At 42.6% G+C, this 18,826-nt stretch overlaps 1 protein-coding gene across 6 annotated transcripts in view; it reads left to right on the forward strand.

Moving 5' to 3' along the window:
• Positions 1-18,826, forward strand: part of ETS1 (ETS proto-oncogene 1, transcription factor) — a 211,351-nt gene that overhangs the window by 65,635 nt on the left and 126,890 nt on the right. The window lies entirely within an intron of this gene.

Here is an 18,826-nt window from a genome sequence, read left to right on the forward strand (position 1 = left end):
CATGATTGACACTTTCAGTGCTGGGATCTGTGGTCTTTATACGATAAGATCTTTATGTCGCAGAGAACAGTTGCTCTATAGTTCTTCAGTGCAGCGGTGACAGGAGTTTTTCCTCCCTGTCTTGTGGATCCCTCATGACCCCATAGAGTGATCGATGAGGAGGAATAAACCTGATCACCCAGTAGAAGATGCCCCCTCCTCATGACTGCTCACTTATATTGGGGGCTGCTTATTACCCTGACCCCCTCTGAGGGCGCTTTACCCAGATATTTGGCCCCTCGCTTGGTGCTACAATTAAATCTGAGATTTATTCTTTACTGAAAGTAGTGAAATGTCCCCGGAGCTCATAAACGACGCAGCTCACGGGTCATTGATGCGCCTGAATGGATGCTGTGAAGTCATTGATGCGGGTCTGCTTCCAATTTACCCCCAAATTCCTGCCCCTCACCAAACAGGGGGCGATCCAGGGATTATTAACTCTTCAATAATATGAAATCACGTGTTCTGAACCTGTAATACACAGAGCTAATAGCGTCCTGGCGCAGTCCATCCATTGTACTAGATCATCATTCAGGGCCTTGTCAGCTTTACCCCGGGTTCTCTACTGATGGCAGTCTCCGCTCTCACACGGGGTTATTGAGGGTAAAGTCATAGTGGTTATATAGAAAAGATCGGGGTAACAGGAAACCCCAATCATTGCAAAACCCCCACCCAACACACCATCTGTACTACCGTTAATTCAGACTCTGGTTTGTGAATAAGCAGACAATGAAGTGTTAATATCATTATCCTAAAAGGTGCTTTACTACTAAAAATAACAAACGTCCACAATGTTTTCACGATCATCTTCCGCAGTTTCATGTATCAGAATGACATCCGTTTTTTTTGTTTTCTTTTTCCTCCTCATTGGTATAAATATTGCTGCTTGCGGTAGATACATTGTATCGTTGTATCGGCTGTGATGGATACAGTTCTTCTTCCCTCGCTGACTCCTGTAGTTTGGTGGTACAGCCCCCTCCTGTGTGTGTAGAGCCGGCCCGGCTGTGTAATAACCTGTATGTGAATGCTTCTCTTTGTGCCCGGGCACAGGGTTTAGATTGTATGAAGATGCTTTGGAAACAAGAAGTAGTTCAGATGGAGAACACATCAGCCTCAGCCCTTGTACCTCGGGGTCCTGGGGAGCAGCCCTTGTATTGAGACCTCATGTTCCTGGGGAGCAGCCCAAGTATTGAGACAGTGCCCTGGGGAGCAGTCCTTGTATTGCGACCTCGGGTTCCTGGGGAGCAGCACTTGTATTGCGACCTCCGGGTCCCGGGGAGTATCTCTGCAGGGTTCTGGGGAGCAGTCCTGTTATGGGGGGGGGGATCACTTGTATTACCTGTCTGCACAGTATTTGCCATTATGATGCAGCCTCCGTGCATGATGATCACCCAGGTATCTAATAAAACAATAGTCAGAGAATATGAATGAGAAGCCCCCCCCCCCCCCCACTCTGTAACCCCCTGCAGGGATGAGTGATCATACAATCCGTACTCTGAAGGCTGAGGACTGTAGCAGGGGCTTCACCAGTTCCCCCAGAGTGTTTACCTCCACTGTCTGCTCTAGAATTGTCCCTCTACATTTCAGTGACTTCATGGTCATGCAGGGATGTGGAGCTGACTTGATGATAATTTTCCCTCCTTTAGGCTGGATTTACACGAGCGTGTGCGTTTTGCGCGCGCAAAAAATGCTGCGTTTTGCGCGCGCAAAAAATGCTGCGTTTTGCGCGCGCTAAAGGTACTTAACAGCTCCATGTGTCATCACCATATGATGCGCGGCTGCGTGATTTTCGCGCAGCCGCCATCATTATGACACTCTGTATGTTTGCAGCACGTGGTGCTTTTCTGTTTTCATTCATACTTTTTACTGCTGTTGTGCGAATCACGCGCGCCACACAGAAGTGCTTCCGTATGCTGCGCATGATTTTCACGCATCCATTGACTTCAATGGGTGCGTGATGCGCGAACAACGCACAAATATAGGACATGTCATGAGTTTTACGCAGCGGGGACACGCTGCGTGAAACTCACGGACAGTCTACACGGCCCCATAGACTAACATAGGTCCGTGCGACACGCGTGAAAATCACTCGCGTATCACGGACGTATTACACGTTCGTGTGAATAAGCCCTTAGGGTTTCATGCTGCATTTTATAATTATAGAAGACATTATAGCAATACGACAGTCCTCTGTAAAGAGAAGCATTGACTTCTCCCCTTCAGTTGGTAAAGAGGAGCTCTCCTGACATGTCTGTTTTAGCATTCCTCATAATATAACAATTTTGGAGCATCTTATATTAGAACACTGCATTGTGCTTTCCCTCTGTTATTCCTCCTGGAAATTGAATAAATTGGCAACTTGGAGTTACCATTCCCCTTGTCAATAAAGTGCGACCCTGAATACTTTTAGTTTTTTTCTTTTATTTATAGATGGGAAATTTGAACCATTTCACACTAAGGGTATGTTCACACGGCTTATTTTCGGGCAGAACAATGACTGAAAAATCTGAAGCAGAACGCCTCCAAACATCTGCCCATTGATTCCAATGGGAAAAACGGCGTTCTGTTCCGACTCTGCGTTTTTTTTCCGTTCTAAAAAACGGGCGCGTTAAAAAAAAAAGCCGCCCGCGAAAAAGATGTGCATGTCACTTCTTGAGCCGTTTTTGGAGCCGTTTTTCATTGACTATAGAAAAACAGCTCCAAAAACGGACATTAAAAACGCTAGTTAATTAAAAAACATCTGAAAATCAGGAGCTGGTTTCCTTTGAAAGCAGCTCCGTATTTTCAGACGTTTTTTGCTAAGCGTGTGAACATACCCTGATACTTCAAAGTTTTGTGCATTTAAAATAAAATTATCTATACAAACGATTGAAATCTTTCTAACAGTAATCTGTACACACAGACGAGGCTTTACACGATAATCATGCAGCAGCGACCGGGCACTACTAGATAACCCGTACGCAGCAGGAAACTAGTGTATTGTCTTCAGTCATCTAGTCCTAGCACAATAACGAGAACTCCAAAGTATGACTGTGATATTTAGTTAATATAAGGACTCCTACCATGCGCAGTGTACACATATGAGGCTGAAGAATGGATAGACAGCCACCAAGATTAAATGGGTATTCACAACTCCGACATTTATGGCATATTGGACCTGCATCTATAGCACTTCACAATCGTGCTGAGCTTATAGAAGTGCTAGTGCCATTGCATCACAGACACTAACGGCGCCCAGTGGAACCCATTGACTTAAATGGGTTCCGTTGGGTTTCCGCGAGGGTGTCCGTCTTTATACCGGAGAAAATAGTGTATCATGCTGTACTATTTCTTCCAGATTTTTTCGCTGGAATTGCAATGGAGTGAGTCTCCGACACAGATGTCAGCAGAGCCTAAAATATTTATGGCATGTCCTTTGGAGTTGGGAATACTCCGTAAATCTTGATTGTCACGTGTCTTTTCTTCAGCCATACACGTCTGGAGAATAAATGTCTGGAGAATACTCCTTTTTCTGTTATGCAGTGATCACCTGGGATTGGGGGAACCTGTCACGTTCGTTTCTGCCCCCAAACCGCTAGGCTTGTCATGTAAACTAAAGTAGTGATAGTCGATCACCATTAATTGTTTCTTTAAATAGGAATTGCACAGGTATGAGGTATATTTTTAAGAGCGGACGCGCCGTATGTAAACTAGCTGGTCTGCGTCATTCCGCCTTTCACTTCTTGATTGACAGCCTTATTTCTGCCCAATTCCCGTCTGCAGCCTCTGAGGACGGATGTGCCAATCAACTAGATGAAGGTGGAGTTGCTTCCCGAGCTGATGGATACACATGACTCTTCCAAACGACTGATTTACATAATATTTGCTAATGATTAGACATGGTATGGGGTATACTTTTAGAATACTATTAATGGGGAACACACCTTACTCTTACTGTACGGGACAGGTAGCTCTGTTTCATGAAATGTATGTGACAGGTTCCATGCTGTCAGGGGAGATTATAATCTATTACTAGGTGGAGTTTAGGGTGTGAATATCAGGATAAAAGGAGTCGAACTTGGAAGAAAGTAGCAGCTGAATGGGGAGGAGGTTCCCCATCCTGCAAAGAAGATGAGACGGTGGGAATCCGGCGTCTTCAAAGTATTCGGAAAACTGCCAAACCAGTTATAAGTCAACGAATCTTAACTTCTGTGTCGTGCAACTTATTAATAGATTTTGTGTTTTGATTTGTTAGCATTTTTCAAGACCTCTGCTTGCTGTTCGATCACATTTGCCTTTTTAGTTTGTTGGAACTGGCATTTTATACACCAGTCTAATAGAAAGATTGCTTGCGTAAGATGCACCTAATTTGTTAAGAGGCACACACCTCTTAATAAATTAGGAACTTCTCTGGCCGTCCGTGCGCTAGAAAGTAAATTCTAAGCCAGCCATGAACTGGTGTGGATTTGTGCCATAATTGACACCAGCTTCTGGTATTTGTTACGGTAAACTTATCACGGCTTGTCCCCTTCTGCTAAGCTTCGCCCACTCTTTTTAATAAGTAAGCGGCGGGAACAGCACAAAAAACGACGTAAAAATGCAAAAGTCACAATACGTCTTTTTTTTTTTTTTTTTAAGTTTGCGGTTTTTTAACTTTTATTCGGATAAATTACATGTGCAATTTAGGGTAATTGGGTCGGTGCTGGTGCTACGGCAATGTCTGGTGGGGTGGTTTTTAGGGGGAAGTAGTGTTTTCCTTATTTGTTTTTTATTTGATTCTATCATTTTAAAAATGTTCTGTTTTCCCACCATATCTGGGGCTGCACGCAGTGACGGGAATTCAGCCACGTGGTATAGTGACCATTCTGCTAGGACTGTGCTGGGTCTAGATGACCGCCAGCACTTAAGCAGTTGACATCAAGAGGTGGGGAACCCATGCAGACACAACACTTTTCACAGCTGAGGGTTTGTTACAGTTGTATACAGTTTACAGAATCGCCAGAAAGCCAAAAAATCGGCATCAGAAATCTCTCTTCTGCTGAAAATTTTCATTTGAAAAGCAGTTTCTTTAAATTACAAACTTTTAGGGTATGTTCACACGCAGTGGTTTCAGACGTAATTTGGGCAGTTTACGCTTCGAATTACGCCTGAAAAAACGGCACCATTACGCCTCCAAACATCTGCCCACTGCTTTACGGTGTTCTGTTCCCACGAGGCTTAATTTTACGCGTCACTGTCAAAATCCGTTCGTAAAAAGACGCCTCGAAAAAGAAGTGCATGTCACTTCTCGGGAAATTTTTGGAGGCGTTTTTCATTGACTCCATTGAAAAACAGCTCCAATAACGGCCGTAAAATACGCCGCGAAAAACGTCTGCAAATCAGGAGCTGTTTTTGCTTGAAAACAGCTCCGGTTTTTCAGACGTATTTTGCTAAGCGTGTGAACATACCCTTATTGTACGACCCTGTGTAAAGGAACAATTAGGTTTCGATTTCATTGTCCTTTTTATTAACAATGGTCTATCGAAAACACTCAATAGTGCACGCAACCCTGAAAAACTGCTCAAATGGGATGAGGAATCGCTACGTGTAAAGCCAGCTGTGCTGATGGAACACGTAATAACATTTGTCTTATTAAATATCTTTTCATTAACTTCATTTTCTACGAGGTTCACCAAATAATTCCGTCACAATGTAGAAGTATTTCTCTGGGATAATGACTATAGTGCATGTTTCCAGGCCTCCCTCCAGCAGCTATGTGAGGAGCGTGCTCAGATAAATAATCTCCTTCTTCTACATCAGTTTTGTCATCCTTGCAGAAAGGTCACGTAACCAGCACGTTCTCTGGAAATGAATCCAATCCGCTGACTTGCGAGGGGCTGGAAATCTGACAGATGGAGGTAACAGCTCTCCTCTTACTCAGTCTGGAGCTGGAAGCAGCAAACATGGGATCCAGATGTTGCCCCGAACTCGGCTTTATTTACATTCTTTGCAACTGTTGTGGAAAAACTATATAATGTACAATCCAGCAGGGGTGTTAAATGGGAAGAAACCGGCGTCTTCTGCCTATGTCTTGGGAGTTATATACAACTTGTTTGATTTGGATCGAACTCCCTGCCAATCAGACACTACATAGTAAGATAATTGGGTGGTGAATATCCGGCCCAAAGCTTGCAGTGACATGATGTATACGCTACACCTGAAACTTTTTGGGTGTCCACCCAATCCCCCATAGTTTTTGGCTGGAATTAGTATTGTTATGGGTCAGCACTTAAATCCAGAACAAATTACTGTTCAGTGATGTCAGTAACAGGGGGCGGGGCTGTGACAACCTCTCACACGATATACAGACTGGCTGTCAGTAGTAATAGGTGTTATAGCTGTTACTGTATATAAGATGTGTGGATCTCATATCTGATCACAATGCAGTTATATTATATCAGTGATGTCAGTAACAGGGGCGGAGCTGTGACAACCTCTCAGTAACGGGGCGAGGCTGTGACAATCTCTCACACATGATATACAGGCTGGTTGTCAGTAGTAATAGATGAATAGCTGTCACTGTATATAAGATGTGTGGATCTCATGTCTGATCACATGTAATTATATTATATATCAGTGATGTCAGTGACGGGGCGGGGCTGTGACAACCTCTCACACATGGTATACAGGCTGGTTGTCAGTAGTAATAGATGAATAGCTGCTACTGTATATAAGATGTGTGGATCTCATGTCTGATCACAATGTCATTATATTATATATCAGTGATGTCAGTAACAGGGGGCGGGGCTGTGACAACCTCTCACACATGATATACAGGCAGGTTGTCAGTAGTGATAGATGAACAGCTGTTACTGTAGTATAAGGTTACTGTGTTCGGTTATCTATACAGCTATAGAGACTGTCCAATATCAGCCTGTAGTAGGTGCCTATTCTTTGCTGTAAAGGTAATTCGCTGTGGGTCTTCCGCAATGACATCCGTTGCAGAAATTCCACAGCTCATTCGTCCAGTGTGAGTACACCCTAATAGTGCATATGGACAGGGGGTGTCTTGGGAAGTCTGGCCCTGAGGTTAATATTAGTGACACAGTGAAGGGTCCTGAGCTGATTTCGGATGTAGAATCTCTGTCGTGTATTGTGCGGGATCGTCAGGACACCTATCCGTGAATACAGGAGAAGATTTCTTGTGTCCCGGTTTTCCTATCATGTAAATAAATGATCACAGCCAGAGCTGAGGATATGAGTCGGAGGTTGCACATTAGCATGGAGATATATTCCACTGAAGCAGGGAGGACTTTCTGCAGACGTAAAGTGACGTCCTGGCCAAGAGTAACATTAGCTCTACAGTCAGCAGTGTCCTTTATCTTTATTACATGATTTGTTCCATTAACTTATTTTTCAGTGTGTTTTTTTCTGCACAGTCTGGAAATAAAAACGTGTTGTTTTTTTTGCTATGTGCTGTTGACAGATCTTATTGTGATCCTATGTTTATTTTAATCATAACTGTACAGCTCAAGAAACATGAGTATTTAAATAATTTGGCAAACATAAGAAAACCTACTATATCATCCAGTTACATTGAGTGTTAAAGGGGTTTCCCCACGAGGGACATTTATGACATATCCACAGGATATGTCATAAATGTCAGATAAATGCGGGTCCCACCTCTGGGGCCCCTAGAACGGGGGCCCCTAAAACCACCGTTCTAGCTTTGTCTGCTATCGCTGACTTCCGCCTACTTCCTGATTTTATGGTCGGGAGTTACGAAAACAGCGTAGCTCGCTGAGCTACGCTGTTTCCGTAACTCCTATAGTAGTGAATGTCAGTTAAGTTTTCGTAACTACCATTCAGTTCTATGGGGCTTACGAAAACAGCGTAGCTCAGCGAGCTACGCTGTTTTCACCTTCATGGTCGGAAATCAGCTGACACACACTGAGGTAGAACGGAGTTATGGGGCCTGACCTAGAGATAGGTGCGGGTACCAGAGGTGGGACCCGCATCTATCCGACATTTATAACATATCCTGTGGATATGTCATAAATATCCCTCGTGGGAAAACCCCTTTAAGGTGTTAATTAGCTGGTCAGACCCACGGTTCATTATGACCTCTAATATGAAAAGTATCCATCAACAAAACTTACTGGTGGTTTCCAGCTAAAGACAGTGGATTATTTCACTGCAGAGAATAAAAATAAACATAAATAGAAAATGGTAAAGAATATAATAGACTGGATCAGTACAGGATAAGTAATGTAATGTATGTACACAGTGACTCCACCAGCAGAATAGTCAGTGCAGCTCTGGAGTATAATACAGTATGTAACTCAGGATCAGTACAGGATAAGTAATGTAATGTATGTAAACAGTGACTCCACCAGCAGAATAGTGAGTGCAGCTCTGGAGTATAATACAGGATGTAACTCAGGATCAGTACAGGATAAGTAATGCAATGTATGTACACAGTGACTCCACCAGCAGAATAGTGAGTGCAGCTCTGGAGTATAATACAGGATGTAACTCAGGATCAGTACAGGATAAGTAATGTAATGTATGTACACTGACTCCACCAGCAGAATAGTGAGTGCAGCTCTGGAGTATAATAAAGGATATAACTCAGGATCAGTACAGGATCAGTAATGTAATGTATGTACACAGTGACTCCACCAGTGAACAGTGAGTGCAGCTCTGGAGTATAATACAGGATGTAACTCAGGATCAGTACAGGATAAGTAATGTAATGTATGTACACAGTGACTCCACCAGCAGAATAGTGAGTGCTGCTCTGGAGTATAATACAGGATATAACTCAGGATCAGTACAGGATAAGTAATGTAATGTATGTACACAGTGACTCCACCAGCAGAATAGTGAGTGCAGCTCTGGAGTATAATACAGGATATAACTCAGGATCAGTACAGGATAAGTAATGTAATGTATGTACACAGTGACTCCACCAGCAGAATAGTGAGTGCAGCTCTGGAGTATAATACAGGATGTAACTCAGGATCAGTACAGGATAAGTAATGTAATGTATGTACACAGTGACTCCACCAGCAGAATAGTGAGTGCAGCTCTGGAGTATAATAAAGGATATAACTCAGGATCAGTATAGGATCAGTAATGTAATGTATGTACACAGTGACTCCACCAGTGAACAGTGAGTGCAGCTCTGGAGTATAATACAGGATGTAACTCAGGATCAGTACAGGATAAGTAATGTAATGTATGTACACAGTGACTCCACCAGCAGAATAGTGAGTGCTGCTCTGGAGTATAATACAGGATATAACTCAGGATCAGTACAGGATAAGTAATGTAATGTATGTACACAGTGACTCCACCAGCAGAATAGTGAGTGCAGCTCTGGAGTATAATACAGGATATAACTCAGGAACAGTACAGGATAAGTAATGTCATGTATGTACACAGTTACTCCACCAGCAGAATAGTGAGTGCAGCTCTGGAGTATAATACAGGATGTAACTCAGGATCAATACAGGATAAGTAATGTAATGTATGTACACAGTGACTCCACCAGCAGAATAGTGAGTGCAGCTCTGGAGTATAATACAGGATATAACTCAGGATCAGTACAGGACAAGTAATGTAATGTATGCTCACAGGGTCTCCACCAGCAGAATAGTGAGTGCAGCTCTGGAGTATAATACAGGATGTAACTCAGGATCAGTACAGGATAAGTAATGTATGTACACAGTGACTCCACCAGCAGAATAGTGAGTGCAGCTCTGGAGTATAATATCCATACTTGCAGTAATAATAATAGCAGCTTCAGTCCACTATGTCAATTTACTGGGGGCTTTTTCTGTCACTCTTCCTTTACTCCAGTGGGAAATTAGACAATATTTTAGTATTACGTACAGTTTTCATGTCCTACCATGAATGCAATTCCAATAGAAATAAATCTAAGAAGGCATACGGTACATTGTAGCAGTCCGATCGTTTCTTTTAAGTCTTGTTTGGGGTGTGATTAACTAACCCCTTCCCTCTTTGGCCACTTTTGACCTTCATTTTTCAAATCTGACATGTTTCACTTTATGTGGTAATAACGCCAGAATGCTTTTACCTATCCAAGCGATTCTGAGATTGTTTTCTCGTGACACATTGGACTTTACTCGATACATTGGAATTTGCTCGATACATTCAGTATTTAATTGTGAAATACACCAAAATTTTGCAAAAAATTGCAAAAATGTGCATTTTTCTAAATTTGAATGTATCTGCTTATAAGACAGGCCGTTATATCACCCAAAACTGTCGCCAATTAACATCCCCCATATGTCTACTTTAGATTGGCATGGATTCTTTTTTTTTTTTTTTTTTTTTTTAACATCCTTTTATTTTTCTAGGACGTTACAAAGCTTTGAACTTTAGCAGCAGTTTCTCATATTTTCAAGAAAATTTCAAAAGGCAATTATTACAGAGGCCAGTTCAGTTGTGAAGTGGCTTTGAGGGTCTTATATATTAGAAACTCCCCAATAAGTCACCCCATTTTAAAAACTTCACCCCCAAAGTATTCAAAACATTTAGAAAGTTTCTTAACCCTTTAGACGTTTCACAGGAATTAAAGCAAAGTAGAGGTGAAATTTACAAATTTCCTTTTTTTGCAGAAATTTATTTGTAATCCATTTTGTTTTTGTACCACAGAAGGTTTTACCAGAGAAATGCAACTCAATATTTATTGCCCAGATTCTGCAGATTTAGGAAATATCCCACATGTAGACCTAGTGCGGTAATGGACTGAAACACAAGGCTCAGATGCAAAGGAGCACCTAGAGGATTTTGGGGTATTCTTTATATTTTGGGCACCATGTCAGGTTTGAAGGGCTCTTGTGGTGCCAAAACAGTGGAAATCCTCCAAAAGTGACCCCATTTGGGAAACTACACCCCTCAAGGAAATTACCTAGGGGTATAGTGAGCATTTTGACCCCACAGGTTTATTGAAGAAATTATTGAAAGTAGGCCGTGAAAATGAAAATCTAAATTTTTTCAAAGAAAATGTTGGTTTAGCTAATTTTCCACGAGGACTAAAGGGGTAAAAGCACCACAAAATTTGTAAAGCAATTTCTCACTAGTAAAAGAATATCCCACATGTCATAAAAAGCTATTTGGACACACGACAGGGCTTAGATGGGAAGGAGCACCATTTGGCTTTTGGAGCTCAAATTTAGCAGGAATGGTTTGCAGAAACCAGGTCACATTTGCAAAGCCCCTGAGGGGACAAAACAGTGAAAACGCCTAAAAAGTGACGCTGTTTAGGAAACTACACTCCTTGAGGAATACATCTAGGGGTGAAGTGAGCATTTTGACCCCACAGGTGTTTCATAGAATTTATTAGAATTGGGCAGTGAAAATAAAAACAAATCCCTTTTTTTCAATAAGATGTAGCATTAGTTTAAAATGTTTCATTTTCTCAACAAATAAAGGAAAAAATGAACCCCAACATTTGTAAATCTATTTCTCCCGAGTACGGCAATACCCCATATGTGGTCATAAACTGCTGTTTGGGCACACAGTAGGGCTCAGAAGGGAAGGAGCGGCATTTGGCTTTTGGAGTGTAGATTTTACTGGATTGGTTTCTGGTCGTTATGTAGCATTTGCAAAGCCCCTGTGGGACCAAAACAGAGGAAACTCCCTAGAAGTGACCACATTTTGGAAACTACACCCCTCAAGGTATTCAGCTAGGGGGTGTAGTGAGCATGTTAACCCCATAGGTGTTTTGCAGGTATTAGTGTGCACTCGATGTTGCAGAGTGAAAATTTTATTTTTTCCATAGATATGCCCCATGTGTGGTGCCCAGCTTGTGCCACCATAACAAGACAGCTCTCTAATTATTATGCTGTGTTTCACTAATCTTTTGCCTGGACATTTGACAGGGCTCAGGAGTGAGAGAATACCATGTGAAATTGAGGCCTAATTTGGCGATTTACAAAGTATTTGCTCACAATTGCAGAGGCTCTGATGATGATAAAAGAAACCCCTGAGAAGTAACCCCATTTGGGAAAGTGCACCCATCAAGGCATTTATTAAGGGGTATAGTGAGCATTTTCACTCCACGTCTTTTCCATAAATGATTGCGCTGCGGATGATGCAAAGTAAAAAAATCTGAATTTTTCCCTAGATATGACATTTCAGTGGCAAATATGTGGTGCGACTGGAGACACACACCCCAAATATTGTTATACGGGATCTCCCGGGTATGGTGATTCCATATATGTGGAAGTAAACTGCTGTTTGAGCACGCTGTAGGGTTCAGAGGGAAGGGAGCGCCATTTGGCTTTTGGAGCGTGGGTTTGCTTGGTAGTAGTTTTGTTTCGAGTGTTACTGGTATTTCAGTTTATAATGTGGGGGTACATGTAAGCTGGGCGGAGTATATCAGGGGCCTAGTCAGGTGGTATAATAGGGTAAAAAAAACAATAAAATAACCCATAAATATTTGTTACGCTGTGGGGAATCCTTTCTGCACAGGCCGGTGTCGCACTGATAAATGGTGTCGTTTCTTATCCCCCTCTTGATCCACACTCTGTACCTCTGCAGTTTGGGGACTTTTGCTGGGAAGTGTTGTCCTGGTATAATACGGGCGCCCTTGCTTCCAGCAGATATGTTTGGGCCCCACCGTTCCCTAATTTAGATAATTTGACTCTTCAAACAGAAGAAATGTTCCCCTCGGGCCGGCACAACTGCATATTTTTTATTTCCTGGCTTATTGGAGCCTTAACTAATTTTATTTTTCATAGACGTAGCGGTATGAGGGCTGTTTTTTTGCAGGACGAGCTGTAGTTATTATTGGTATCATTTTGGGGTACATGCAACTTTTTGATCACTTCTTATCGGGCGGGGCCTGAAGGGCTTCCGTGCTAGGCAGACCGGAAGGCCAGTATTAGGCCTCCGGTTGCCATTGCAGCCCCCGGAACCCCGGCGATTTCATTGCTGGGGTGCCGATGAGCTGCAAACACCTTAAATGCAGCGATCGCTGTTGACCACTGCATTTAAGGGGTTATTGGCAGGGATCAAAGCTAATTTCGGTCCCCGCTATTACAGCCGGATGTCAGCTGTAATACACCGCTGAGATCCGGCGATGATGGCACTGGCTCAGCTTCTGAGCTGGTGCCATGCATTCGTCAAATGGATACGGCAAATGTCGGGAAGGGGTTAAGAGCCGGCACTTTATCGCCCCATGTGAACACGGTCTTATTGATATATGAGGCCGGGGACTATGTCACTTTTTTAGTTTCCTCTCTTTTTATCTCAAATGAAAAGTCAAGTGGGTCCTAGGTGGGGAAACCTCAATATAAACAGATGTTTTTCATTCCAGAAAATGAATTAACAAGATTCTCAGATTCAATGCAGCTGCAGCCGGGGAGACAGTTTGATGTTCATCTGGTCACACTTGTACAACGAGCACAACTATTACACCATAAAACTGCTCTCTGTATCACTTGCTAACACAATGCGCTTTTATACAACGCCATTGAGAAAGATGCACCCCCCCCCCCCCTCCCATGTCTGCAAATCTGGAACCTTTAAACCTTACCTAGAGACATACATGTAACTTACACCATAGAAGCCCGGACTCCACTCCTGATGCCATTAATCATAGCTGCATCTAAACTTGGCAACCGGAGAGCACAAATATCAATACAGAAAATGGCTGCAAACAATTATTTGTTATTACTGGCTGCTGCATCCTGTATGGGAATGAAGGACTATTTCCCCATCATTTTGCAGCGCCATGTGTGCGATATCTCCGCTTATGGTTTTGATAAGAATATATGGAGGACCAGTCTACTCCATAAAAACCTGTTTGAACATGGAGACCTTTATAAACATCTTGGTTTTCATCTTTGCAGTTAAAGAGGCTCTGTCACCAGATTTTGCAGCCCCTATCTGCTATTGCATGTGATCGGCGCTGCAATGTAGATTACAGTAACGTTTTTATTTTTTAAAAACGAGCATTTTTGGCCAAGTTATGACCATTTTTGTAGTTATGCAAATGAGGCTTGCAAAAGTCCAAGTGGGTGTGTTTAAAAGTAAAAGTCCAAGTGGGCGTGTATTATGTGCGTACATCGGGGCGTGTATTATGTGCGTACATCGGGGCGTTTTTAATACTTTTACTAGCTGGGCGTTCTAATGAGAAGTAATCAACTGTAGCCTCTGGTGCCGATGTGTCCTCGCTCGTCAGACACGATGCAGGACCTGTGAGTGACGACACAGCGTGATCTCTCGAGAACACGGCTGTGTCTGCACTGCCAGAAGCTGGGCGTTGTGGAGAGAAGTGGATGATACTTCTCATCAGAACGCCCAGCTAGCAAAAGTATTAAAAACGCCCCGATGTACGCACATAATACACGCCCACTTGGACTTTTACTTTTAAACACACCCACTTGGACTTTTGCAAGCCTCATTTGCATAACTACAAAAATGGTCATAACTTGGCCAAAAATGCTCGTTTTTAAAAAATAAAAACGTTACTGTAATCTACATTGCAGCGCCGATCACATGCAATAGCAGATAGGGGTTGCAAAATCTGGTGACAGAGCCTCTTTAAATAAATTCATAAGTGTGTGGATGGTAAATCGGTGGCAGATTTATGTGTTTCTGGACTATTCTTAGTGCGGTGGATCACATGACATCACATCACACAGCACCATGGAAATGCTCCTTGTCCACACAGGTTTTTGAGACCAACAAAAGAACTAATCTGTCCAACAAAAGAACTAATCTGTCCAGCTCTGGCCATTGACGAGTGACCTGAAGTGGCAGGAGAACATATCACATGCTTATGGAATAACTTTGGGTTGTATTTTTCTATGGATAACTTAAAGGTGTCATCTAAGGATTGACAAAATGTCTGATCGGAGGTTGTCAGAGCTTTTCGTCAGGGCAATCCATGAACGGAGCCCTGACTGAAACAAACGGAAACCATATGTTCCCGTTTGCATCACCATTGATTTCAATGGTGACGGATCCGGTGCAAATGGTTTCAGTTTGTCATCGTCGTTTTAGGGTTTCGTCATTTTGACGGAATCAATACTGTAGTCGACTGCGCTATTCATTCCGTCAAAACGACTGAACCCTTCCACAACGGTGACAAACCATTAGCACCGGATCCATCACCATTGAAATCAATGGTGATGCAAACGGAAACCTATGGTTTCCGTTTGTTTCAGTCAGGGCTCCGTTCATGGGTTCCCCTAATGGAAAGCTCAGACGGAACCCATGTCATGACGCGGATATGAACGAAGCCTTAAATGTACACGTCATGAGCTTTTTATTATGTATATGTTCAACTAATTCCATTATTGCTTGTGAGTGACGCAAATGTTCTTTTCACACTGCATTTAATGGTCTCCGTTTGATGAATGCCTAACGGTGGTATCAGTCATAAAAAAACAAAACAGAAGTTTAAAGGGGTTTTCCCAGAATCATAAATTATCACCTATCCACAGGATAGGCGATAATTTTCTGATTGGGGGCCCCAGTGCTGGGACTCCCGTCGATCATGAGAATGGGGTTCCCAAGCCCCTCATTCCTCCTCACTACTCAACCGCAGTGGGAAAAACGATGAATGGAGTGGCCATGGGCAGTCTATGGGAATGATGGAAACAGTTGAGTACGGCGCCCGATCCCCGTTCTCACGATCAATGGAAGTCTCAGCACTCAGAAAAAGATCACAGATCCTGTTCATAGATGATAATTAGATTCTGTGAAAACCCCTTTTAAAGTGTACGGTTTTTTTACTGGATGCCTTTGGCTAGATTAGCGTAGTCTACTAGGTTATTCTATCCAGCAAAAAAAAAACAGTATACCAATTTTTGTCCGGACAAAACACTTTGTGCGAAACGTACGTACGTGGTGAATCCCCTGGTACTTCATTTTTTCCCTCTTCTCCCACGTTGCCTTTTCCTTTCTGTCTTACACCTACAGCCTGGGCGTTATCCCTCTCCCGCGGATTGATTCCTTCTACCCCGGTCGTTACTGTTGGTGACGTTCTTGATATGTTTTCAGATATCCGGTGTTTGCGCTATTCTCTGATACTTTATGTATTTTGATTGCACGGTTTGTAGTTTACCAGGGTGATCCTCCGATTTGTGGGTCTGTGCGTGGTTTTCTGGTTTTTTTACTGTGTTTTTTAATGACGTACCTATTAAAACATTGATGTTTTTATTGAACTCCTTGTCATTGTCATGCGTGACTTTTTATTGGTTTGGTTTGGTATATTCATGCATTTGTGAACTCTTTTATATGGGAATATTGATCGCTATAAGAATTTAAAGAAACATGACGACTGCATAATGTCCAGGAATCCGAAATCCGAACTGAAGGCATGAAAGCAGAATGAATCACATTAATAACAGGATGTGACTTGCGTTATCAATGTGTTTGTTTTACATTCATAAGAACAAAACCTCCAGTTTATTTTCTGCACCGGTCGTCTGTTTACCGTATGACAATGGGTGGAAATGGCACAGTAACCCTGCGCCAAACGGCGGATTACAAAATGAAATCAGAAACAATCCCCATACAGACTCCAAGTCAATTCTTAGCCAACAAGTAACTCTGTGAGTATATAGCGTGGACAGGGGCGCATCCACTCAATGGGTTATCCCCATAAATGTCTGATATAAAGGTCCCGTCCTCCTGCTACTGAATGAGGACTGGAATCTCATTAGGAGGACAACATTTAAAGGGTTATTCCCATCATAGAAATCCGCAGGATATGTCATAAAGGTCTTAGAACTGTGGGTCCCATCTCTTGCACCTGCACCTATCTCTAGAACGGGGATCCCCGGTCCTTGTCCCATGTGATCACGCGGCCGCTGCATCCAGACGGAGAATGAATGGAGTGGTGGCCGCCCATGTGCTCTCACTATTCACCTCTATGGGAGTTACAGTAGCTGTATTACCATAAATGCAGGGAGCTCCCCCTAGTGGTGGCTGCAGCCAGACAAACACTGTATGACCGTGTTTATAGAAGCGGGGGATTTGGAGTGAAAACTGATAGAAAATGATTGGTTCAAGCATATAGAAATCTGCTCTGTTCCTGCTTCAAATTTGTTCTAGATCCTTGGTGATGATGCTACGATCATAGCGTTTACATTTTTAGTGTACCAGTAAACTGCGGGGGAGGGGGCAATGCCAGGATATTGCTCTTTTCTGCAGGATCTCGGATTTTTTTTTCCATAGTCTCTTATAGTGTTGCCCCTTTCTCAACAAGCATCTTGATTGCAAAACCTAATTGACAAAAATCTATTACACAACTTCATACGTGGAATTGTTTTTGAACTTCAGCTAAAATCCCCTCCACATCTCCGTCATGAGATGAGAGGTGGCGCGGTGTGTAGAGCAGGCCCGCCAGTCGGCCATACACCTGTCTCTAGTTGACCTGATGTAGTAAAATCTCTTATTGGTGAGTAATGTACCTGCTGCTTTTATAGTCAGTTCTACGGCTGTAATATCGGTCGTCTCTCCCAAGAGCATTGATCGCTGCGTTATTATTAGCAGGAACTACCCTGAACTACGTTCTACGTGACCTGCTCGTATCTATCGTATAAGTCAATATAATGTCTGTATGAACAGCGGCGACATCGTGTCCTGGATTATTATAAAACGCCACACAATGTATAATACATTTGCTGCCTCTCACTAGGCGTGTTCCTTATGGCACCTCATAACTGAGATACTATTCACCGATACTTTATGCCAAAAATGGTGCATGTCTTTAATGCACGTGACACATTTTATAAATCCTCTAAGCGGTCAAGTATAAAAATAACATCATTTGGCGCACGCAATGTATCCATTTATTTTTATTGTCACAATTTGTAACAATTCTGAGACATTTTGTACAGTAAATATCCCCCTATTCTTAAAGGGGTTCTCCACTGTGGACAATTTTTCCTGCAGCGCCACCACAGGGGAAATGAAGCATTACACAGTGTCCCTTCATATCAAGTTGTTGTTTGTGTAATACCGGACAGGACTGGTCCTCCAGAGAGAGACGCTCTATGTAACCGCTCTCCACTACAAGAGATGAAGCAAGTACCCCCCCCCCCCCTCCATTAATTCCCTAATAGGGTGTATGGAAAAAGGATTTCTAAACTAGACAACCCCTTTAAGAATTAAAATGATGACATGTATATTCTCTATTAAGTCCATGTAAAGAAGGATTCTCATTCCTCCATTTTTGCGCTGTGATTCAGGCTCTGACCTCTCCGTCCCTTCACTCTTTCTGGGTCCGGTCTTCTCTGGTCTTTCGTTCTTTGTTTCTTTGATTCTTTCTCGGTAGGGACAACAAGCGTGACCGCTGTGTAAAGTTAAACCATCTAATCTCTCTCTTTGTCAACAATATGCAAGACTCACAGGAAATCTTGTAACCGCTTGTCCTTTAACTTGGCTTATTGAACCATCGGCTTTCAGGATACTTCTGGCACTGTGCTTACAATGAGGATATCCGAACATCAACAGGTCACACAGATAATGTCCCCTGTGTCTTATTGGGTTAACCATGGACACAAAACAGACAAAGCATTTCCATACATGAACTGAGAATCAGGTGTGTTAGTTTTTTAGTTTTTTTTATTGGAAGGGGGGGGGGTTTGTTAGGAGTGTAGAAGCTATTTACTGGAGAAGCCACCCATTTATAATCAATACATCAAAGGGTGTCCAGTCTTATGTTAGTAAAACCTATTTATTATAGATTATATCTCATGAATTTTACTTGCTGTCAGTGAATGGAAATTGATGTTTACTTTGGAGACTAAAATCCTTGTCTGACCTAGTCCTGCTCGCA

The sequence above is a fragment of the Rhinoderma darwinii genome, chromosome 10, assembly GCF_050947455.1.
Source record: "Rhinoderma darwinii isolate aRhiDar2 chromosome 10, aRhiDar2.hap1, whole genome shotgun sequence".
Taxonomy (NCBI): Eukaryota; Metazoa; Chordata; class Amphibia; order Anura; family Rhinodermatidae; genus Rhinoderma; species Rhinoderma darwinii.